The following is a 26,470-nucleotide window of genomic DNA, read 5'->3' as shown; positions in this document are numbered from 1 at the left end:
TTGCTGTACTTGAATTGATTCCATAAACATCCAGCTTTTAAAATTCATTATCAATTAAAAACAATATATTTTACCTGCATATGTTTCTCTGGATAAGAGTGAGTGCTAAATACCGAAATGTAAATATAAATATTCCTTAGAGGGTATAAGAGACTCATCCATGAGCTCATACAGATGCAATGGTAACTATCTATCACCGTAAACTCATGCATTTGGCATTTTTAATGTTGTGAAATGTTGGGTGTCTACCTTCCAGTAAGACAGAAACAATGTGTCCAGAACAAAGCATTTTCTGTATGTCACAGGGTGTGGCAAACAACTGCGGGAAGAACAATTATTAAGGAGTGTGTTTTTCTCTGAAGACTACGGAAGTATATCAACATATTTAGGTTGTCAGTAATTTGACGTCATCTGTCATATTATAAATGTGGCAGGACTAAGGCAGGTACATGAGTACAGCAGGAGCTGTAGAGGAACTAACGTACCTGCTTTAGAGGTGTATACTTCTGCTTCACAATAATCTCAGCTGACAACCCACAGAGGCCAATCAAGACTATACTTATTTGTGCCTGAAAAGCATTGCAGGACAAGGTAAGTGTAAAAACATTTTTATATACTCTTATAATGCAAGCTGTAAGGTAATGTTTTATTGTTTTATTTCCTCTGTTCTTTTTATTCAACATCAGTGACTCCTGAATGTACAGGTTTTGGTAAATGGTTATTCTTTTACATTACATTACATTATTGGCATTTGGCAGACGCTCTTATCCAGAGTGACGTACAACAAAGTGCATACCCATAACCGGGGATAAGTTCGCTGAAAGACCCTAGAGGGAAGTACAATTTCAACAGCTACCTGTACAACAAAGATAAGGACGAGGGCCAATTATTTATTTTATTTTTTTTGAACAAAGAAACAAACAACAGAGCAAAAGTTCACTATCCAAACACTGATTACCTAGCCAACTAAAAATACCGATACACAAAGCAAGTCACAGAGACAACAATTAAGGTTCACAGGGAGGTAGGGAGGGATGGGGAGAGGTGCTGCTTGAAGAGGTGTGTCTTCAGCTTGCGCTTGAAGGTGGGGAGAGATTCTTCAGTTCTGACCTCAACGGGGAGTTTGTTCCACCACTGTGGAGCCAGAACAGACAGTAGTCGTGAGCGTGAGGTGGAGGTTCGGAGAGGGGGAGGTGCCAAGCGGCCTGTGGAGGCTGAACGAAGAGGTCTGGCAGGGGTGTAGGGTCTGATGATTGTTTGTAGATAAGCTGGGGAAGACCCCTTAACTGCTTGGAAGGCTAGCACCAATGTTTTGAATTTGATGCGAGCCATGACAGGCAGCCAGTGGAGGGAAATAAGCAGGGGGGGATTCTTCATCGAAATGTGGTCATATTGAGCTAAGCTGTTTCTTGAGAATTTCTTGATTTGCTAAATATGGTTCTGACAAAATGTAGGAAGAGAGAGACCACCATTCCAGAGTGAATAGCTTCTCCAGAGTTTATATTATGTTCCCAGCCCAGTTTGTCTTTCAGAAATATCTTATTCTGTGCGATTTGGGTTGCTAATATATCTTTTTCACAGACCTGCAGCCTCAGAAAAGCTAGTGCTTTAACTTGAGTAAATCATTTAGCCAATCATATACTTACATGTAAACATACACAAGGTAAATTCCACAAGGACATTAGGTTTAAGGACAGCATTTCTTCACACAGAGAGTGGCCACTGTGTGGAATAGTTTGCCAGGTCATGTAGTAATCACATATACTCTGGGGGTTTTCAAGACCAGGCTGGACACACTAGGCATGTTAGATACTATCTTTAGCTAAACAACTAAAACATTTTTTGGCTGAATGGCCTGTTCTTTACATTATGTTATGTATCATGTTATGTTATCCATGAAAATTCTTCACCAAATTAAATATTAAGCTACAGCACAAACATTAGGGATGCCATTGCAGCTATTAATATATTAGTCTCATGTGCTCCTGTCCTCATCAATATATACTTAAAAGAGCTCCAGAAAAAGTACAGAATTATAGCTAAAGATAAAACTCATAGGTCAGAAACATCGGCATTAAGAGGAAGATTTGAGCTTAGTGTCCTTAGACTAAGTAGGAGACACTGAGGGGGATTTGGTTTCTAGGTTTTAATACTATTAATACCCCAGGTTCTCAAGACGAGCTGATTGGTGCGTGTGTGTGTATGTATGTGTGTGTGTGTGTGTGTGTGTGTGTGTGTGAGTGTGTGTGTGTATGTGTGTGTGTGTGTGTGAGTGTGTGTGTGTGTGTGAGTGTGTGTGTGTATGTGTGTGTGTGTGTGTGTGAGTGTGTGTGTGTATGTGCGTGCATGTGTGCATGTGTGTGTGTGTGTGCATGTGTGTGTGTGTCCGTGCGTGTGAGAGTGTGTGTTTGTGCGTGTGTGAGTATGTGTGAGTGTGTGTGTGCATGTGTGTGTGTGTGTGCGTGTGTGTGTGTGTGTGTGTGTGTGTGTGTGTCATATGTGCGTGTGTATGTGTGTGCATGTGTGCGTGTGTGTGTCATATGTGCATGTGTGTGTGCATGTCTGCGTGTGTGTGTGTGTGTGCGTGTGAATGAGAGACATCAATTGTAAAGTCTGTTTACTATTTATACCTAAAATAAAGTTACAGAAGCTCAAACACAGATACTGAATGTACGTGAGTGGATACAGATTATTGTGGCAATGCGGCACTGTCTATGTGGCTTTCAAATGTGATGTCAGTATCACCAAAATTAAGCATTCTGCATTGTTTTTGCTAAGTTATGTCTAGACAGTTTTCCAAAAAGGACATTTGGAGACTCCAAAAACACACATGGAAACATGATAATATACTGTATTTTGCTGTTTTTGTCAAATACGCAACTCCCACTAACAAGTCAAACACATTCCATAATTTCACTATGCTATGTATTATTCAAAATCAGGCTTTCTCCTTATTTATAAGCATACTGAATGATAATACAATATTATGAGAATGTATTTAGATGGTCACTGATATAACATGTGTCGTGATCCTTCGTAGAGTCAGGTGTTTTCACTGTCTTCCTCAGAAATATTAGCTCAAGAATACTCAAGAGACAAGAGATGCCTTGGAATTCCCCCCAAAAAAGTCCACTTTTTAGATGTAGGCATTGCAAATTTGTTGTAAAATATAAACATTTTTGGCAATAAAATCTCAAGAACAGTTGTTGCCAAAGCGCAACAGCGTGCGTATGGGAAATGTGTTATTTTATGAAAGCCTAACAAACTATACACCGTTGGAAACATACTGTCATTAGCTAAAATGCTTCTCAGTCGTTACTTCAATACCATACCACTAGCCGGTTCTAGGTTCAGCTGAACTTAAACAGTATTTTTTGCTCACAGATCGGGATCACTCCTTTAATGTGTAGTGTGTACCAGGATTACCTGGTCAGAGAAGTTTGTATGTGGGCTCTTCTTGCTTCAGAGAGCTGATACAAAATGTAGATAACAGCGTTCACATACTTTTGTTGGAGTATGCAGTGACAAAACGAACAACAATGATAAGTTCTCCAGAGAAATTCTAAGTAAAGCATGGACATTCTATAAATGTTTATCCGAGTTAGCACATTTTTAGAAGTAAAACCATGCATTACTATGTATTTGGTTTCCTGGACCCTTGTCGTGAAAAGGACACTGACATTATTTTGCGTTGTATAGAAATTTCCAAAATGCAGAGTAGATGAGGTGCCCCCACACCCACATGTTATAAAGGAAGGAGAGTTGTTGCAACATGTTGTTGCTAAAGCAATGGCATCTTAAAACAGGCTAAACAGATAGAACTGTGAGTTTTCATGCTTTCAAACGGTATCATAGTGATTGAAAATTGCACTATGAAAAACCGAATGAAAGCAAAAAAACAAATAAATAAAAAAAACACACCAGCCCAGCCCTGTGCAGACTTAAGGGGTTACTCTCTGATGTCGTTACTTTTTCAAAATATTTGTAGTTATTTCAGAATTATTATTTAGTTTCCGTCAGTACTCACTGTGAAATAAGACATGAAAATGAATATCTAGGCTTCAGTGATTGAATAAAAGATTCTCTGTTATTTCTGCTTTCTGATTTCCCTTATTTTCTCAGTATCAGATGAGTTCTGATCGCTGAAATGATGCTAAAATAATGACTACATTGATTCTCTTCTAGATTTGTTGGAACAGTTTCAAAAGATACATTTAAGATGGAAGGAAAAAACCTTGTTGCATTGTTCCTATTAATTGGTAAGTGAATCCATATATAAAATAATATGATGTATGGATTAAACAAAAAGTAATATTTTCACATAAATAGTCAATGATGAAAATACGATTTACTTTACAGCAAATAAATGAATTGAATTTTATTTCCAGCAATTGCAGGTGCTGCAGCCCAAACAACAACTGCAGCCCCGACTACAACTGCAGCTCTGACTACAACTGCAGCCCCCACTACAACTGCAGCCCAAACTACAACTGCAGCCCTGACTACAACTGCAGCTGCCACTACAACTGCAGCCCTGACTACAACTGCAGCCCCCACTACAACTGCAGCCCCCACAACAACTGCAGCCCCCACTACAACTGCAGCTCCCACTACAACTGCAGCCCTGACTACAACTGCAGCCCCAACTACAACTGCAGCCCCAACTACAACTGCAGCCCCAACTACAACTGCAGCCCCCACTACAACTGCAGCCCCAACTACAACTGCAGCCCCAACTACAACTGCAGCCCTGACTACAACTGCAGCCCCAACTACAACTGCAGCCCCAACTACAACTGCAGCCCCAACTACAACTGCAGCCCCCACTACAACTGCAGCCCAAACAACAACTGCAGCCCTGACTACAACTGCAGCCCCCACTACAACTGCAGCCCCCACTACAACTGCAGCCCTGACTACAACTGCAGCCCCCACTACAACTGCAGCCCCCACTACAACTGCAGCCCTGACTACAACTGCAGCCCTGACTACAACTGCAGCCCCCACTACAACTGCAGCCCTGACTACAACTGCAGCTGCCACTACAACTGCAGCCCCCACTACAACTGCAGCCCTGACTACAACTGCAGCCCCCACTACAACTGCAGCTGCCACTACAACTGCAGCCCTGACTACAACTGCAGCCCTGACTACAACTTCAGCCCCCACTACAACTGCAGCCCTGACTACAACTGCAACCCCCACTACAACTGCAGCCCTGACAACAACTGCAGCCCCCACTACAACTGCAGCCCTGACTACAACTGCAGCCCCCACTACAACTGCAGCCCCCAATACAACTGCAGCTGCCACTACAACTGCAGCCCTGACTACAACTGCAGCCCCCACAACAACTGCAGCCCCCACTACAACTGCAGCTGCCACTACAACTGCAGCCACTGCAACAACTGCAGCCCCCGCTACAACAACTGCAGTGTCTGCTACAACAACTGCAGCCCCATCTTCAACTGCAGCCCCCACTGCAACAACTGCAGCCCCTGCTACAACAACTGAATCCACTGCAACAACTGCAGCCCCATCTTCAACTGCAGCCCCCACTGCAACAACTGCAGCCCCTGCTACAACAACTGAATCCACTGCAACAACTGCAGCCCCCGCTACAACAACTGAATCCACTGCAACAACTGCAGCCCCTGCTACAACAAGTGCAGTGCCTGCTACAACAACTGCTTCCCCATCTTCAACTGCAGCCCCCACTGCAACAACTGCAGCCCCTGCTACAACAACTGAATCCACTGCAACAACTGCAGCCCCCACTACAACTGCAGCTTCCACTACAACTGCAGCCCCCGCTACAACTGCAGCTGCCACTACAACTGCAGCCCCCACTACAACTGCAGCCCCCACTACAACTGCAGCTGCCACTACTACTGCAGCCCCAACAACAACAGCCTCCACCGATCCACCATCAGGAAACGAGGGTTTCCGGGACCTGAGATTCAATCTTCGTAGACCTTTTACACCACAGCTCTCAAACCAGGCTTCCCCTCAATTCCAGCTTCTATCACGAAATATCACTACGGAGGTAATCTGTCATTACTCACTTCTTTATCAATGTTTTATCTCCTTTAAGTCAGAACTAATGTCAGTGTTGGGGCTAAATCATCATATTCTTAAAACTCAATTGCAGGTTCTGCTTCCACGGTGACTCCTAACACCTGAACCTCATTCAGGAAATGAGCAATACTGTCTATAGGGTGCATTGTAGATTAAATAATTCAAGAGATCCTGTTAGTGAAAGACAAAGCTGAAATTCCCCATTTAAGATCTCAACTTCACCGTTTTCTGATGAAAGCCTGTTTCTGATGTGACAAACTTCAGGGTGGTAGGAGTAGTCACGTGACCAAATACAATAAATACAATGTCCACTTCAAGTTCACATGCAAGTTTATTGCTGTTTGGTGGGGGAAGAGGTAGAGTTGAGTGTCTGCGTCAACAAGTCCATAATCCAAGAGAATTGCCATTGTCCGATGCCAGGGGTCAGCACACGGAGTCGGGTTCTCTTATGGTCCTGGGCTAAGCTTTCTTTCGGGTTTTCATCCAATCAGGGGCGCAGGCACACAGCAGACTTCTCCTTTACAAAACAGATCAAACAAGGCACATTAGTAAACACCCCACAGCACTCCACAACACCCCACAACACTCCACAACACTCCACAACACCCCACAACACTCCACAACACTCCATAACGCTCCACAACACCCCACAACACCCCTCAACACTCCACAACACCCCACAACACCCCACAACACTCCACAACACTCCATAACACTCCATAACACTCCACAACACCCCACAACACTCCACAACACTCACAACACTCCACAACACCCCACAACAGCCCACAACACTCCACAATACCCCACAACACTCCACAACACCCCACAACACCCCACAACACTCCACAACACTCCATAACACTCCACAACACCCCACAACACCCCTCAATACCCCACAACACTTCATGACACTCCACAACTCTCCACAAATGCAACTCTCCACAAATGCAGCAACTCTGTTTGACTAAACTAATCATTTAGAAGTTAACATGCAACTTAATTATTTTATGTTATAAATTCTCTCAGATTATTTTTGAGGTTGTTTCACAAGTCTTGGGTGACACTCAGTTATTTATTTATTTGCTACAAAACCTTGGTATGACTTCGGAATTTGTATACTTTCAACCATTGAATTATCTTATGTTTTAATTCTATTTACTGAAAAGTGATATGCTTAAATCGATAATGCTATCAAACATTTATATGTTCTGGCTTATTTTTCACAGTTGAACCGTGCCTTTCGCAGAGGATTCCGTGGAACCTACAGCAGGTGTAGGATTGAAACTTTCAGGTAAGAGTAATAACATTGCCATGGTGATTGGTTACCAGGGATGTCGTATTAGGGGACTAGAAAGTTTGAAGGGGGCCCAGAGATTGCATTTGCACAGGGCCTGCAGAGAATTCCATGCCACATCCATGTGGGTTTCTACTGCAGTCACTGCCCAGAATGAAACCTGGCTATTAGTGGTGCTGCTGCCTTTTCTACTGAGCCACTTTGATATTGTAGTGGCAGAAGGACCATGACTGCTCCATAGAGACGTCTGCTTCATGCCTAACCCGCAACCCTTTTCTGTTCCTTCCTTTCTCTTTCCTTTCGTCCGTAATCTCTTTGTCTTTTCCTCACCACCACTCCTCCTCCTCCCCCCTTGCTCTTTTATGACCTTCCCGTGAACAGTCGTGGGCGTCCTTTCACAGTAACCAACCGAATGGACTCAATAAACGTGGAAACACGGCTGATCTTTGACAACCAGTCTGTGGTTCCAAACGCGACCCTGACAGAAAGAACCCTTGAGCAGGCCATTAATGATTCAATTGTTACCGCAGACATCTCTCCATCCAGCATTGATGCAGGTCAGTTCTTTACTCTTCACTCAAGTAGCATCATACTTATTTACACTTCCTCTATGCAGTGTCAAATGTGTATATCTAAAATGGTTCTGATGCATTTTAGTATTATTTATACACTCACTGAGCACTTTATTAGGTAGACCTGTACACCAGCTTGTTAATGCTAATATTTAACCTGACAATCATTTGCCCTATTTAATCCTGATCCTTGTTTCCCCCTGATAGTTTTGCCTTGCACACCCAACCTCACCTCTAGGCTGGTCACACAATATTACGATATTTATTTTTGTATTTTGCATAAAAACATTAATTGTTCAACTTGTATCCCAAAAACGCAGGCACAACTACTACAACTACACCTACAACTACTACACCTACAGCCACAACAAGCAGTGCCATGGCAACAAACAAACCCCAGGAAGTCATCACTCTTCTGTTTCCTCTTTTTCTGGTCATTTATTTCTTGTCAAAAGATATGAGGCTTCCTCTGTTTTAACCAGATAAATAAATAAGCCTTCATGATTTGGACAGTTGATGCTACTCTATGACGGATAATGTTTTAACAGATTTCTAAAAAAAAGTGCCTCTTAAGGCATATCTTTCACTGAGTGCCTCATTGAGCCATTGATCAGGGTTCTTTTTACATATATATCATATTTATTATATAGATATTTCTTATAAAGTTCTTTATATATATATGTGTGTGTATGTGTGTGTCTATGTGTGTGTGTGTAAATATATATTTTGCGCTTTGAGTACAACAAAGAGGCTTTGAAAATTGGAAATGAAGTCCCAAATGGTTTGAATGAAGCTAAAGTCCAAATGGTTTGAATGAAGAGCTAAAGTCCAAATGGTTTGAATGAAGAACTGCTCCTTTTTTGTAAGGTCTTTCTCCTTATCTCATTATACAAGTCCAAACTGTCCTTTTTTCATAGATGTTTACATATCTTTGGACTAATTCTAAAAACGTGAATGCTGTAATATGTGATTGTTCTATATTATATATTTCTAAATAAATAGTATTATGATACATTTCTTTGTGACTGTTTCTTTGAGAGAGAGAAAAACTTTATTTTCCACTAAACAAAAAAGGAAAATATTGCAAAGGAATACAAAAGTTTTGTATTTGTTTTGTAAACAATAGCATGTTTTTAAATTTTTTTCCATTTTGGTACCATTTTGACTCCGTCCCTCCGTGGCCCAGATGGCATCCTGAGAGTAACATGCCTCCTTCAGGCTATACGGTCTGGTCTATGATTGTGATTCCCAGGCACCAGGGCACGATTGTGTGCAGCGGTCCTGCTTATCCCTACCGAGTCCCTCTTCAAGCCTGTTATGCCAAACAAACGCCTGCCAAACTCTGCCTTGGCAGGCCTGGGAATTGAACCCCGGTCCTCGGTGTGCAACTGTAACAAACTCATGCCTGCATCAAGCTCCACTACTTTAGTACTACAACAAGCAGTGCCATGGCAGCAAACAACCCCCAGGAAGTCATCAGTTTTCTGTTCCCTCTTATTCTTGTCATTTACTATCTGTTAACAGGGTCCCTTGGTTTTAGCCAGATAAATATATAAGCCTTTATGATTTTAACACTTGATGCTACTCTATGACTGATAACTTGTTTTAACAGATTTCTTTTTAAAAAAGTGCATATCCTTTATTGAGCCATTGATCAGGGTTCTTATGGCCCATTTTTGGTGCCATAGTGGTCTGGCGGACATGCAGGGTAATCTAGGTCCAGGTCAATTTTGTATATGCCGGCGAGTTATGCTAAATTTGGATCAAAAGAGCAGTTGAAATGCACAACAGGAGGTAACACTGAATAAAAAATAAAAAAGATTACAAAAAATAAAAATTGTAATACATTTAAAAATATATATATTTTTGATTATTATTTTATTTTTTCATTGCGGATTTATCTCCTTCTTCCCTCTTAGCCTGCTTTTCCAGTCTTAACATTGTTTCTTTTTTCCACAAATCTACTTCAGACATACGTTTATTTTTACAGTATAAAATGATAACACACTGGTGTGTGGTTGCTGACCCATACTGTCATGCATTATTTTCAAAGGACCTGTAAATTCTGGGTCTTGCCTCTTTGAACTCTTCGAGCTCATGATTATTACCTTACCCCACTACTAGTCTGTACTTTATTATTAATCATTTTCCTTTTTACTTATTTTCATGAGCAAGTTTTATTTTTAAAACATTTTATTTCTTTACTTAATTACGGTACTTTTTTTTAAGGTGCACCTGACCTAGTCAGAGTCGGATTCAAAATCTAAAAGACAATTTGTCTCCAATGTGGACACTTTCACACATACTCGCACACACAGACCCGCTACACAACACCTATATCACACTGGCCTGTTTTCAGCTTGCACTCTCATGGACAACAAAAAATACCATATTACACAACAAGGTAATTTACTTTAGAGCTCAGTTCTTTTTTATATGTATTTACTCATTAAGACCAATCAATTCTGATAGTTAACTATTAACTATTACTTCTATCAGCGCTTGGGACCCGGTCCCTAGAGTGTTAGTGAGAGCATTCTGGCTATCATGTTTGAATCACTCCCTGAGTGATGGGCCCATCAGCCCCAAGTCAAACGAGGTACCTTTTAGTGATTTACTATGGCTTCACCTGAGTGTTCTTTTTTTCTTTAGGATCGTGTATTGGTTATCCCCGCACATAAACGTCTCAGAACTGGACCAGATACCATCATCCTTCCCCATAGGCAATTGCTTACAATCCCTTCGTGGGGTGGGTTTTTCAGTTCAAGGGGCTCTAACCCCCGGCAGTGTACACTGTCTGTCCGCGTTACAGACTCCGAGACTGTTCTGTATAGGGAAGAACCACATTAGCAATCCCATCCTCGTCGCCAAACTGTTAGGGAAAAATGCCCTTTTTAACATTTCACAGGTGAGCATCGTCTGATGAAACATTCATTCATTCATCATCCTAACCCGCTTATCCTGAACAGGGTCGCAGGGGGGCTGGAGCCTATCTCAGCATACATTGGGCGAAAGGCCAGTCCATCGCAGGGCACACACACCATTCACTCACACTCTCATTCCTATGGGCAATTTAGACTCTCCAATCAACCTAACCTGCATATCTTTGGACTGTGGGAGGAAACCGGAGTACCCGGAGGAAACCCAAGCAGACACGGGGAGAACATGCAAACTCCGCACAGAGAGGCCCCGGCCGACAGGGATTTGAACCCAGGACCTCCTTGCTGTGAGGCGGCAGTGCTACCCACTGCACCATCCGTGCCACCGTCTGATGAAACAGATCCCAGTAAAAACAACAATAGCTATACTTCAGTTTAACTTTTGTATTTATTTGCAAAGAAATGACAGAAAGTGAGAAAGCTTACCGGCTTTCTGATTTGCATCAGACATAGTAAGACTCTTATACACACTTTTCCAGAAGGGGGGGCTTTACCAAAACAAAAAGACATGAAGCTGGCCACTAACATTTATCAGTATTTTGTCTTCTGAATACCCCTTGTTGACCTTGCTGTAAGACCAGAATGTGCTAGCTGAGAAGCAGAGACATTAAGGTCAAAGGCTGTCTGTCTGGGGGGAGAGAGACAGAGAAAGACTCATAGTTATATAGCACTTAATTGAGAAAGTGGTCTAATAGAAATAAGGATTGTCACTAAAAGGTTATTTGTAATCACATGATTGTCTTTATGTTAACACACATTGTCAACTAAGAATCAATTACCCTTACACGCTACAATGAAAAAACATCAGCAGGATGTATTTAAACATATAGGCCTTTCACACCGGCAAGGCTCTGTGCCGATTCCAGTTCACAAACCTTATTTTGAACCGGCATTTATTTTCGGCGTTCAGACCGAAAATAAATTGGTTCAGAATCTGAAAAGTTGGTTCTCAGCTGGAACCAAAAAATAGTCATGTTGATGATGGAGGGTGGTGGAACTGGTTCTGCTTAAACTGGTATGGACAGGCTGGTTCGCCAGAAAGCACGAAGGTTCTGAGACCCGTCTGTCTGAAAGCGGTAATATACAACCAAAGAGAACATATTTCTCAGAACTTATCAATTCATATTGACATCAATAAATGTGCATTTGAAGTGGATCATATAACAATATTCACCTGCACAAATAAAATAGTAAAACTGAATTCAGAATGAAAGATAATTGCATGAGAGGCTTATCAGAGTGATAAGGTACATGTACAGAGAGTGGTTAAGGTACATGACTGGGACCCGCCTGTAGCGTAGTGGTTAAGGTACATGACTGGGACCCACCTGTAGCGTAGTGGTTACGGTACATGACTGGGACCTGCCTGTAGCGTAGTGGTTAAGGTACATGACTGGGACCTGCCTGTAGCGTAGTGGTTAAGGTACAGGACTGGGACCCACCTGTAGCGTAGTGGCTAAGGTACATGACTGTAGCATAGTGGTTAAAGTACATTACTGTAGCGTAATGGTTAAGGTACATGACTGGGACCCGCCTGTAGCGTAGTGGTTAAGGTACATGACTGTAGCGTAGTGGTTAAGGTACATGACTGTAGCGTAGTGGTTAAGGTACATGACTGGGACCCGCCTGTAGCATAGTGGTTAAGGTACATGACTGTAGCGTAGTGGTTAAGGTACATGACTGGGACCCGCCTGTAGCGTAGTGGTTAAGGTACATGACTGTAGCGTAGTGGTTAAGGTACATGACTGTAGCATAGTGGTTAAGGTACATGACTGGGACCCGCCTGTAGCGTAGTGGTTAAGGTACATGACTGTAGCGTAGTGGTTAAGGTACATGACTGTAGCGTAGTGGTTAAGGTACATGACTGGGACCCGCCTGTAGCATAGTGGTTAAGGTACATGACTGTAGCGTAGTGGTTAAGGTACATGACTGGGACCTGCCTGTAGCGTAGTGGTTAAGGTACATGACTGGGACCCACCTGTAGCGTAGTGGCTAAGGTACATGACTGTAGCGTAGTGGTTAAGGTACATGACTGTAGTGTAGTGGTTAAGGTACATGACTGTAGCGTAGTGGTGAAGGTACATAACTGTAGTGTAGTGGTTAAGGTACATGCCTGGGACCTGCAAGGTCAGTGGTTCGATCCACAATAAGATCCGCACAGCCGTTGGGCCCTTGAGCAAGGCCCTTAACCCTGCATTGCTCCAGGGGAGGATTGTCTCCTGCTTAGTCTAATCAACTGTACGTCGCTCTGGATAAGAGCGTCTGCCAAATGCCAGTAATGTGATGTAACGTAACATATGTATTAATTTCTTTGTCTCCTGCAGTATTAGGATCACATAATGTGAGGGTCTAACTTTGTATGTATCTCTGTTGTATCTCTGTATAATAAATTGACATTCCTTTTGCTTCTGTGTCAGTAGCAGTCATTTTATGATGTAAGACTTGAGAACCAAAGTTGGAAATAATACTGGTTATAGATTTTTCTTCAGCCATCAACTATAGGGGTCTTCCTTGGCCTACCCTGTACTTTGCGATAACTGAGTGCACCAGTGCTCTCTCTTCCAAACAGTTGATATTGGTAAGCCCAATATTTGCTGATGACTCATTATTTTTTCTCATTTCTTATTTCCTTGATTTTCATTAGTACAACTCTGGACCTCATGTTGACAAACACCAATAACAGGCTCAAATCAAGACAACCAAAGGCCTAGAATCAAGAAAAGGGCTGCTTTCGGAATGGCTCACTCATCGGAATGGGTCACCCCCATCCCTATACACTACAAAGGGTAATCTACATAGCGCAATAGATTCAGTGGTGAGAAGAGGAGATGATTTCGGGCAACACAGATTCTGGGCAGCTTACTTAGCAAAACACAAAGCTTGCATTACAGCTGTCCATGACTTGGAGAGCAAGCACGCAATAGAAACTGTGCTTTTTTACTGGTTTCCTAGTTTGTTGTGTACTTGCATTCATTATTTCCCAGTGACCAATAACTGATAAATAATTAAACAAAATAAATTGTAGTTGCTTTTGAGCATGTTCAGCCACACACTTCGCTGGCACCTTGTCATCAGCTTGTAAGTGTATAAGCAGCTATAAGCTATATATACAGTGCATCCGGAAAGTATTCACAGCGCTTCACTTTTCCCACATTTGTTAGGTTACAGCCTTATTCCAAAATGGAATAAATTCATTTTTTTCCTCAAAATTCTACACACAACACCCCATGATGACAACATGAAAGAAGTTTTTTTGAAATTTTTGCAAATTTATTTAAAATTAAAAACGAAGAAATCACATGTACATAAGTATTCACAGCCTTTGCTCAATACTTTGTTGATGCACCTTTGGCAGCAATTACAGCCTCAAGTCTTTTTGAATATGATGCCACAAGCTTGGCACACCTATCTTTGGGCAGTTTCACCCATTCCTCTTAGCAGCACCTCTCAAGCTCCATCAGGTTGGATGGGGAGCGTCGGTGCATAGCCATTTTCAGATCTTCAATCGGATTCAAGTCTGGGCTCTGGGTGGCCACTCAAGGACATTCACAGAGTTGTCCTGAAGCCACTCCTTTGATATCCGTTGTCCTGGTGAAAGATGAACCGTCGCCCCAGTCTGAGGTCAAGAGCGCTCTGGAGCAGGTTTTCATCCAGGATGTCTCTGTACATTGCTGCATTCTTTTTTCAATCAATCCTGACTAGTCTCCCAGTCCCTGCCGCTGACAAACATCCCCACAGCATGATGCTGTCACCACCATGCTTCACTGTAGGGATGGTATTGGCCAGGTGATGAGCAGTGCCTGGTTTCCTCCAAACATGACGCCTGGCATTCACGCCAAAGAGTTCAATCTTTGTCTCATCAGACCAGAGAATTTTGTTCCTCATGGTCTGAGAGTCCTTCAGGTGCCTTTTGGCAAACTCCAGACGGGCTGCCATGTGCCTTTTACTAAGGAGTGGCCTCCGTCTGGCCACTCTACCATACAGGCCTGATTGGTGGATTGCTGCAGAGATGGTTGTCCTTCTGGAAGGTTCTCCTCTCTCCACAGAGGAATGCTGGAGCTCTGACAGAGTGACCATCAGGTTCCTGGTCACCTCCCTGACTAAGGCCCTTCTCCCCCGACTGCTCAGTTTAGATGGGTGGCCAGCTGTAGGAAGAGTCCTGGTGGTTCCGAACTTCTTCCATTTACGGATGATGGAGGCCACTGTGCTCATTGGGACCTTCAAAGCAGCAGAAATTTTTCTGTACCCTTCCCCAGATTTGTGCCTCGAGACAATCCTGTCTCGGAGGTCTACAGACAATTCCTTTGACTTCATGCTTGGTTTGTGCTCCGACATGCACTGTCAACTGTGGGACCTTATATAGACAGGTGTGTGCCTTTCCAAATCATGTCCAATCAACTGAATTTACCACAGGTGGACTCCAATTAAGCTGTAGAAACATCACACGGTTGATCAGTGGAAACAGGATGCACCTGAGCTCAATTTTGAGCTTCATGGCAAAGGCTGTGAATACTTATGTACATGTGATTTCTTAGCTTTTTATTTTTTATAAATTTGCAAAAATTTCATGTTGTCGTTATGGGGTGTTGTGTGTAGAATTTTGAGGGAAAAAATCTATTTATTCCATTTTGGAATAAGGCTGTAACATAACAAAATGTGGGAAAAGTGAAGCTGTCATGGTTTCTCACTGTCTACTCCTGGAAATTCCGGTATTTACCCATCTAGACCTCTAGAGGGCTTGCCGGCTTAGCTCAGCAGGAGTAATTGCCTCCCGCATGTGGAATGCAGGTAGAATCATGGCTGATTGCAGTCACCTGCTTGAAGAGCTATTTAAGTCTCTTCCTGGCACTGCTCTGAGCTTTGGTGTTTCAGTATTGCACAGAGCCGGTATTGTGGTAGAGACAGAGACAGAGACAGAGACAGAGACAGAGACAGAGACAGAGACAGAGACAGAGACAGAGACAGAGACAGAGACAGAGACAGAGACAGAGACAGAGACAGAGACAGAGACAGAGACGTTCCTATACTGAATTTATTTCAGTTAGAAATTAGAAATAGACAAGTTTAGGGTCTTTTCTTGTTTTCCTTTAGGTTGGTTGGCTCTTGAGAACCTTCCCTGGTTTTGTTTCTTGTTTCCGCCTCGGTATTGAAGGGCGAGTGGCAGAGTTTGGCAATCACTGTTTAGCCTGTTCAAGACTGCCGGTATATTCTCGTTTTGTTTTCCCTGACTATTATAGTTCTAGTCATATATTTGTATATATATATATGTGTATGTATATATGTATATATATATATTATATATTCGTGTATATATATGTATATATGTATATATATATTGTATATATGTATATATATGTGTATATAAATGTATGTATATGTATATGTGTATGTATATGTATATGTGTATATATGTATATATATGTATATATGTATATATGCATATATGTATATATGTATATATATATATGTATATATGTATATATGTGTATATGTATATATATGTGTGTATATATATGTATATATGTATATATGTGTATATGTATATATATGTGTGTATATATGTGTATATATATGTATATATATGTATGTATGTATATGTATATGTATATATGTGTATATATGTGTATATATGTATATATATACGTATATATACATGTATGTATATATACACATATATACATATATACATATATATACATATGTATATATATGTGTATATATGCATATATGTATATATGTATATATGTGTATATATGTGTATATATGTGTATATATGTGTATATATGTATATATATGTATATATGTATATATGTATATATATGTGTATATATGTGTACATATGTATATGTATATATGTATATATGTGTATATGTATATATGTATATATGTATATATATGTGTATATATGTATATGTATATATATGTGTATATATGTATATGTATATATATGTGTATATATGTATATATGTATGTATATATATGTATATATGTATATATATATATGTATGTATATATATGTATATATGTATATATGTATATATATACATATATATGTGTATATATGTGTATATATCTGTGTATATGTATATATGTGTATATATATGTGTATATATGTGTATATATGTATATATATATGTATGTATAGGTATGTATATGTATATGTATATATATGTGTATATATATCTAGATATGTATATATACATGTATATATATGTATATATATGTATATATATGTATATATGTATATATATGTATATATGTATATATATGTATATATGTATATATGTGTATATATGTATATATGGATATGTATATATGTATATATTTGTATATATATATATATGTATGTAGTATGGCTATGGGCGGCCTGTGGCATAGTGGCGGCCTGTGGCGTAGTGGTTAAGGTAAATGACTGGGACACGCCAGGTCGGTGGTTCTAATCCCAGTGTAGCCACAATAAGATCTACACAGCCGTTGGGCCCTTGAGCAAGGCCCTTAACCCTGCATTGCTCAAGGGGAGGATTGTCTCCTGCTTGTCTAATCAACTGTATGTTGCTCTGGATAAGAGCGTCTGCCAAATGCCAATAACGTAATGTAATGTAATGGCTATAAGCTATACAAATACTGCTCAAGAATAGCTAGTGAGCTAAGCAAGTTGAATGAATGTACGATTGTTATTAACAGCTATTATGACTTTTAATTCCCATGTATTTTTATTTCAAAAATATGCATAAACAAGTACACATGCTGAGTAATATTTTTACAATTTTCACCCATCCCCCCACCCCTCAACAATTCCTACAGGGTGCCAATGTTGCATACAATAATTTAACAACAGAATAGTAATACACGTAGTACATAGTTAAAATAAAAATAAAATCAGAGTAGAAAAGTGGATCAGTGATTACCCCATGCAGAGTGAAATTTGATTGTATATTTTATCTTTTCTAATTTAAGATATAGCATCACAATCTGTGGGTGGCTTCGGTGACTTCCAGTCAAGCAAAATTAATCTCCGAGCCAGTAGAGAAGCAAAAGCAATATTATTAATATCTGAATGTTAGTTGGTCCCTGAACACTCTCCGGAACCCCAAAGAAAGCAATAAAACATTTGGTTGTAAATCTAAGCCGATTGATTCTGACATGGTTGTAAAGCAGATGCTTTAAGCGGAAAGCGGGAACTGCTATGGGGATGATACCCAACTCTTCATCTCGTTCCCACCATCTGATACACAGGTTTCTGCCCGTATCTCTGCTTGCCTGAGTGACATCCAGGACTGGATGGACAACCACTATCAACCCAGGCAAGACTGAAATGATATTCATCCCTGCTAATACCTCTCCCCACCTGGATCTCTCCATTTCCCTCGGGGATACCACACTCTCGCCATCACCCAGTGCAAGGAACCTCGGCGTGGTGATGGACAGCAGACTGTCCCTTTCCGAGAACATTGCGGCGGTGACCCGGTCATGCAGGTTCTTCCTATACAACATACAGAGAATCCGCCCCTTTCTCACCCCCTACTCGACCCAGCTCCTGGTCCAAGCAATGGTTCTGTCCCGCCTGGACTACTGCAATTCCCTCTTGGCTGGCCTCCCAGCGTCCGCCATCAGACCCCTCCAACTTATCCAGAATGCAGCAGCTCGTCTGGTCTTCAACCTTCCCAAATACTCACACGTCACCCCCCTGCTTACTTCCCTCCACTGGCTGCCTGTCATGGCTCACATCAAATTCAAAACATTGGTGCTAGCCTTCCAAGCAGTTAAGGGGTCTTCCCCAGCTTACCTACAAAAAATCATCAGACCCTACACCCCTGCCAGACCTCTTCGTTCAGCCTCCACAGGCCGCTTGGCACCTCCCCCTCTCCGAACCTCCAGCTCACGCTCATGACTACTGTCTGTTCTGGCTCCACGGTGGTGAAACAAACTCCCCGTTGAGGTCAGAACTGTAGAATCTCTCTCCACCTTCAAGCGCAAACTGAAGACGCACCTCTTCAAGCAGCACCTCTCCCCATCCCTCCCTACCTCCCTGTGAACCTTAATTGTTGTCTTTGTGATTTACGTAGTGTTTCGGTATTTTTAGTTGGCTAGGTAAGCAGTATTTGGATAGTTAAGTTTGGTCACTTGCTTTGTTTGTTTATTTGTTGATAAAAAAATAAAAAAAGGCCCTGGTCCTTATCTTTGTTCTACGGGTAGCAGTTGAAATTGTACTTCCCTCTAGGGTCTTTCAGCGCACTTAGCCCTGGTTATGGGTATGCACTTTGTTGTACGTCGCTCTGGATAAGAGCGTCTGCCAAATGCCAATAATGTAAATGTAATGTAATGTAAAGATATTAGACAAATAGTCCCTCAACTGGGGACAAGACCAGAACATATGAGTAAGGTCCGCTGGGGAGGTGGGGCACCCATCACAAGTATCATTGAGCCCGGGGTATGTTTTGGACAATCTAGATTGACTATAGTGGATATGGTGTAGCACTTTGAATTGTATGAGTCCCAGCATAGCTTCTCCCATTCACTCTGTCCAGTGCATGTTCCCGTATTTCATCTGCTATTTCTTGACCCAGTTCTTCCTCCCAGCATGTTTTAATCTTAAGGATTGACTTTAAAGGACATTATGATGTCATAAAGTTTGGATATAAGACCCTTTGGACAGGAGGGAATATCCAAGATTGTATCAAGTGCAGATGTCGGGGGTATGTTAGGAAAAAATGGGCAATGGTTTCGGACACATTGTCGGGCCTGAAAATAGCGGAAGAGGCTTGAGTCAGGTAAATTGAATTTGTTTGAGAGATCATGGAAATTTGCAAATACTTTGTCTATTTAGAGGCCTCTAAATTTCACTAAGCCCGACTGCTGCCAGAGAGTAAAATCCACGTCTTGCCCGGCTGGACTAAAGAGGTTGTTGTGACATATTGGTCCTTGGATTGAAAAGTTTTGGAGTTTGAAATGTGCTCTGAACTGGGACCATATTCAACTAACAATGGGACTGGTGCCATATTCAGAGAGCAGAACTAACAATGGGACTGGTGCTATATTCAGAGAGCAGAACTAACAATGGGACTGGTGCCATATTCAGAGAGCAGAACTAACAATGGGACTGGTGCTATATTCAGAGAGCAGAACTAACAATGGGACTGGTGCCATATTCAGAGAGCAGAACTAACAATGGGACTGGTGCTATATTCAGAAGGGGACAAGCGGAGCTTGACGAGGGCATGAAGAGAGGAGGGGAAACAAGACCTTGCCTCGGTCAGGCACCAAGCCTCATCCGGAGAGTGAACCCAGTACAGAACTTTCTGTGTGTTAGTGGCTCAGTAATAGAATAGAAGGGTTGGGAGACCCAAGCCCCCTCCTGTCTGTGTCTTTGAAGGAGATCCTTATGGATTCTCAGAGTTTTACCACCGCAGATAAAAGATGCTATGAGCTTGTCCACAGAAAAATGATCTTGGTAGGAACATGGGTAGACATTGGAATAAATAGAGGAATCTGGGCAATACATTCATTTTGAACGAATTCACCCTTCCTGCCAAGTACAAGTGGAGAGCATCCCATCCGGGGATCCTAAGAGCTGTAAAACCCCACGCTAACCCAATGACGGAATTTAGCGGGGGCCGAAGGGGGTTTTGCGTGCTTGTCCTTCTGGCGTTGTTGGGAGAACATTAGTAGGGTTAATTATTATCCTCCGTACAAGAACAGAGCACAATTATGTTTAAGAATATACTGGGTCCGTTGCCATGGGTCGGATATGGATTGACCTGCCCCATATCCCGCTTACAGCTGGCCAGAAACGGATCAGTACAATTCTTAATATTCTCCGTTCTCAAACGGGGCCGTATTGTACGCTTAGTGGTTACTATAGTTTTACTCGTTTATCTGACTCCATTTAAAATACAATTTAGAAATTTGGGTTTGCAACTTACGCGGACCTCGGGAGTGATTACATTCGACTTGTACCTGCGCCACCATTACTCAATATATGCTCTCGCGATTAACATTATTGCTGAAATCTCAGTTCGGTGTAGAACTCAGAGGCTGAGGGTCCAGTCAACACAATACATGCAAACCTGCCATGATAGTTGCGAGCCCAGGTCGGCGTAGCATTAACTGGGCTCCTTAGAGCTAATTTGACAGGAACCAACGCCCAGGGGTTCCCTTCGCGTCAAATCACAAGAGCCGTGCGTCCCCCGACCCTTTAATTGGCAGAAACTTGCTGGCCTCAAAGCTTAGAACTATCACATATGTGCCAAACTGCCGATCGGTCAGTCTTCGGCCCCCCTTTTCCCCCTCAATATTCAGTTGTAATTTAGGCTGAAAAGGTACAAGATGAATTAGAGTCATGGAGATCACGCAAGTTACAAACAAAATAGTTTATCCGCAGACAGGTAGGTTATTAGCTTTAAAATATGACTATCAATTACAAAATACACAAATTAAGAATAGAGAGAGTAAATAATCATACCTAGCCTGCTTGGACTACACACAAACACAGAGTATAGAATATGCCGTGTGGAAAGTCGAATACGATCTTCCGCTGCTACACATACATACATACATACATACACAAGACATGTTGTGTGGGAAGTCGAATACGTTCTTCCTGATACTTACATACACGTACAATATGCTGTGTGGGAAGTCGAATACGATCTTCCCAGATTGGTCTGTCTCCCTTGCTTTTATGCCAAATCATACATTTGGAACCAGGCGGCAGTGCCATAAATCAACCTGGAGGGGTGGTCAAATCTGGAATTTAGACCCCCACTGTTGGGGGTTGTTGAGTAGGGAAAATTAGATGATTACCAAGAGAGGACGTGTAGGTTTTCCCTTGGGTTACTGAAACTATAGTTTATTAAATTCCATTTGGTATGAAATGTATCTCATCAGATTCCTTGATTTTATCAGATCACATCCATACCAAACAGATTACCCTTATGTTTTATTATGTTGCAGTTATCATGAAACTTCCCTCCTGATTATCCATTTTACATGCAATTCCTGTTACCATTACATAAGACTTAATGCTATAATACAAGGATCACATGGGCAATGTTTTCAAGGTGTTACCGGGTCTATTTACTATCTTAATAGCAGTTTTGAATATTTAATCTAGGAGAGCAGTCACCGGTGTAATGACAGCAGTGCCCAAATGAGGGCACTGTGGCATTGTCCGGAGTCTTCCCTCTTGGAAGTGACCAGGTATGGGGTCACAGGGAGGTCACCAATGTTTGGGAGGATTCTTTTCCCATGACCCAACTGGCCTTGGACCACTCATACATCTTAACTCCCCAACAGGTAGTCTAAACAACATTGAAACCCCAGCTCTCAGGCGCCTCACAAATGGCAGCCCTTCCTGACCTTAACCACTATGCTACAGGCCGCCCCATCATATCTATGAATGCTGTAGTTGGGAGTTTTCATGAGAACTGCATTATGCTGTAAATATGTATTTGTGCCTCTCATGGTAATATACCTTTTAGATACACCTGATTTGGGTGAATGATTTGAATGACCCAATCCAAAGTGCTCGGGATAGGCGCAATTACTTACCACCAATCAGCGGCTACACTTGATTTGAAAACATATTTGAATATATGCAAATGTAACCCTATAAGCTCCCCAAACATCATTGTTCTTCAGAACATTTTCCTGACTGTGTAATAACCCTTCCTGCTTTTTACTGTGAATGGTTGATCTGCTTCTTCACTGGGATGAAGGTCATTTTCCCATTCCTCAGTAAATTCAGAGTTTACTAACAGGCCCAAAACCAAATTGTTGTAAAACTTAAAATAAATATATCCACTCGACCCTGTCGAATGCCTTCTCAGCATCTAATGAAATAACTGCTTCTGGGACGCTGTCAAATACAGGGGTAAATGGTAAATGGTTGGCATTTATATAGCGCCTTTATACACGCCCGAGCAGGCCAGTATGAACCACACGCCCGAGCAGGCCGGTATGAACCGCACCCCCGAACAGGCCAGTATGAACCACACCCCCGAACAGGCCAGTATGAACCACACGCCCGAGCAGGCCAGTATGAACCGCACCCCCGAACAGGCCGGTATGAACCACACCCCCGAGCAGGCCAGTATGAACCACACGCCCGAGCAGGCCAGTATGAACCACACGCCCGAGCAGGCCGGTATGAACCACACGCCCGAGCAGGCCGGTATGAACCACACGCCCGAGCAGGCCGGTATGAACCGCACCCCCGAACAGGCCGGTATGAACCACACCCCCGAGCAGGCCGGTATGAACCACACCCCTGAACAGGCCGGTATGAACCACATGCCCGAGCAGGCCGGTATGAACCACACCCCCGAGCTGGCCGGTATGAACCGCACCCCCGAACAGGCCGGTATGAACCGCACCCCCGAGCAGGCCGGTATGAACCACACGCCCGAGCAGGCCGGTATGAACCACACGCCCGAGCAGGCCGGTATGAACCGCACCCTTGAACAGGCTTTCCTGGCTTGAGTAGCAGAGCAATAGACGCCTCTGTAAGTGTCTGTGGCAAAGTTCCTCTGTCTAGAACAGGGGTGTCAAACTGAATGCCCCGGGTTTTTGTGGTTTCTGTAATGTATGCATGTAATAGCATTCGCCTTTGAGCTGCCGTACTGCCTTGTGTGTCCCTCTGGGGAATCCGTACCTGCATGTACCCCGTATGTGTCTTGCAGAGTTCCAGTAAAGACAGTCATAAATGTACCACTCACCTCGTCTGTGTTTCTACAATATACGACATAAGTATATTACATGGTGTCAGAATAATCGCTGTCAAGAACAGTAGAACCCGCAGCTATGACCACGCAGTTCGAACACCCAAAAATTGACTGGGATGCCGCAGATTTGTATCAAGAATATGAGCGATTCCGCAGCCATGTGGGTTTCGTTTTCTCTGGTCCTCTCGCCGCGCTAAGTGATAATCAGAAAGCCGGTTAGTTAGGAACGTGGATAGGCGAACAAGGCAGAGAAATTTACAAAACGTTTGACTGGGCGCAGGGAGAAAAAGACGACCCAGCGGAAGTTTTAGATAAATTTGCCGGTTACATAAGACCACGAAAGAACAAAAGGATCGCAAGACTTCGGTTCAAACAAAGAAAACAAAGCGGAACAGAGAGTTTCAACCATTTTGTCAAAGACCTGAAACTGCTTCTGATGGACTGACTCAGACGACATGCTTATCGATGCTATAATAGACGGAGTAAGAGAGAAAAGAGTACAAGAGAGACTTTTGGATAAAGGCGAAGACCTAACTCTAGCCAAAGCTATTGAAATTCCTCAGCAATTCGAAATGTCGCAGAAAGAAATTACACTTGTTAGAGAGGAAAGTGCACAAGTTTCAGCAGTGTTAGTCAGAGCAAAGCAAACATTTAAAAAGCCACATGTGCAAGCACAGCCTGCACAACAGAAGCATGCCATTGAAAATAAAAGGAATTACTGCGTTAAATGCGGAAAAGACCTCAAACATGTAAGGACTCAGGGAAATTGTCCAGCTAAAGGTTCTAAATGCTCAGTCTGTAAAAAAGCAAATCTTTGGGCAGCAGTCTGTCGATATCGTACAATGAGCTCTCTGAATGTGAAGCCAGCTGACCCAGAGAGTGACGAGCAGGAGGACATTCTGGACATAAGCCTAGCACAAGAGAATGCTACTGTAGCAATTGTGACTGATGATAAGTGGATTGTGAATATCACATGTAATACATTGACTCTGGACTGCTATCAGCTACTTATGCACTCAGGTGAGCTAAAACAGTCTAACAGAGTGCTCCGGACCTATTCAAACCACAAGCTGAAGCCAGTCGCTGCAGTCGTTCTCCCAATTGAATACAAAAACCGCGTAATAAAAGCAGAATTTGAATTAATTAACATTGCACAAGAAAATGTGCTCAGTGGCGCTACAGCTGAGGCTCTAGGCGTAAGTGTAAGGCTAGAGTCGCTACAGAATGGTAACGGTGTGGACAAAAGGAACACTGCTAAGAACAACACTGTCAACCAGAACACATCTAGACCAGTTGGTCTGGAAAACTATCCAGAGCTGACACGCACAACAGGGACTTTGCCAGGTAAATACAGAATAAAGAAGCAAAGCCCGTTGTTCATCCTGTGCGCAGACAGCCAAAATAATAGAGAAGCTAAACGAAATGGCACACACACATTGCCAAAGTAGACCAACCCACAGAATGGGTCAGTTCCATGGTTGTTGTAACACGCAAGGACAAAATTAGAATCTGCATAGATCCTAGTGACTTAAACAACGCAATCAAAAGGGAACATTATCCTATGCGCACCATAGAAGAGGTTGTGTCAAACATGCCCGGTGCCAAAGTCTTCTCAGTACTAGATGCGAAGTCCGGTTTCTTGCAGATAGAGTTAGATGAGGCGTCATCGTTTCTCTTAACATTCAACACCCCAATAGGCTGAGACTACCATTTGGTTAGCTTCAATCTAAGTTTTAACTTTAGCAAGTGTCACATCCGTCAGCCATCAGTGCCATACGTAGGTCATCTGATAACTGCAGATGGTCTAAAACCAGACCCGGCGGAGACCGAAGCAGTAAGGTGCATGCCGCCACCGACGAACAAGGAAGGCGTTCGCCGCTTCCTAGGATTTGTCACATATCTTTCAAAATTCATACCAAACATGAGTGAGAGAGATGCTCCACTTCGGCAGCTTACTAAAAGCGACGTTGAGTTCTCATGGGAGCCAGCGCATCAGCAGGCATTTGACAAGCTCAAGCACTTATGCACACGATATCCGGTGCTTAGGTACTACGATGTAGCAAAGCCTGTAGAAATATACTGTGACGCGAGCAGCACTGGTTTAGGAGCCGTGTTATTGCAGGACAATCAGCCAGTAGCTTACTCATCCAGATCAATGACCGACTGAAACACGCTACGCTCAAATTGAAAAGGAGATGCTCTCCATTGTTCACGCGTGCAATAAATTTCACCACTACATATTCGGGAAACAGGTCACAGTGTACAATGACCATAAGCCGCTTGAGGACATCTACATGAAACCGCTGCTGTCTACTCCGATGTGCATCCAGATAATGCGTTTGCGACTACAGTAGTACGACATCACCTTGAAATACAGAAGAGGTAAGGACATGGAGCTGCCCGACACTCTGTCCAGAGCGCAACTGCCAGACAGCACGCCCGAGTCAGGTAGTCTGGAATGCGTTTCCATGCTCAACTTTGTGTCAGTGAGTGACGAGAAGTACTCCAAACTACAAAACAGCACGAGGGAAGAACTTAACCTTCTTCAGCAGACAATTCAGCGAGGCTGGCCAGAACATAGGAGGGAAGTGCCCTTCTCGGTTCAACCCTACTGGGATTACAGAAGTCAACTAGCTGTGATGTACCGCATAGTGTACAAAGGTGTGCAAATCGTTGTGCCCCCCACCATGCGCAAGCACATGCTGCAGCTCATACACCAGTCGCATTTAGGCATGGTAAAGAGCAAGCAGCGAGCACGCAAAGTGCTATACTGGCCTGGCATGAGCGCTGAAATTGAAAACATGATTAGGAATTGTTCTAAATGTGCTGAACAGACTTCCCAAACAGCCATTTATGCAAACC

The 26,470-nt window shown here is 42.6% G+C and overlaps 2 long non-coding RNA genes across 2 annotated transcripts; both read left to right on the top strand.

Annotated features, from left to right (window-relative positions):
- Nucleotides 1–437: 437 nt before the first annotated feature.
- Nucleotides 438–4,688, top strand: LOC133115165 (uncharacterized). Its single transcript, XR_009705607.1, has 3 exons — nt 438–591; nt 4,186–4,259; nt 4,389–4,688. It is a non-coding gene; the product is annotated as an uncharacterized LOC133115165 (long non-coding RNA).
- A 2,786-nt stretch (nt 4,689–7,474) lies between these two features.
- LOC133115286 (uncharacterized) lies at nt 7,475–8,961 on the top strand. Its single transcript, XR_009705619.1, has 2 exons — nt 7,475–7,932; nt 8,268–8,961. It is a non-coding gene; the product is annotated as an uncharacterized LOC133115286 (long non-coding RNA).
- The last annotated feature ends 17,509 nt before the right edge of the window (nt 8,962–26,470 follow it).

Source organism: Conger conger, chromosome 16, assembly GCF_963514075.1.
Source record: "Conger conger chromosome 16, fConCon1.1, whole genome shotgun sequence".
In the NCBI taxonomy this organism is placed as follows: Eukaryota; Metazoa; Chordata; class Actinopteri; order Anguilliformes; family Congridae; genus Conger; species Conger conger.
The sequence above is the reverse complement of the archived record's forward strand: the minus strand, read 5'-3'. Positions and strand labels throughout refer to the sequence as shown.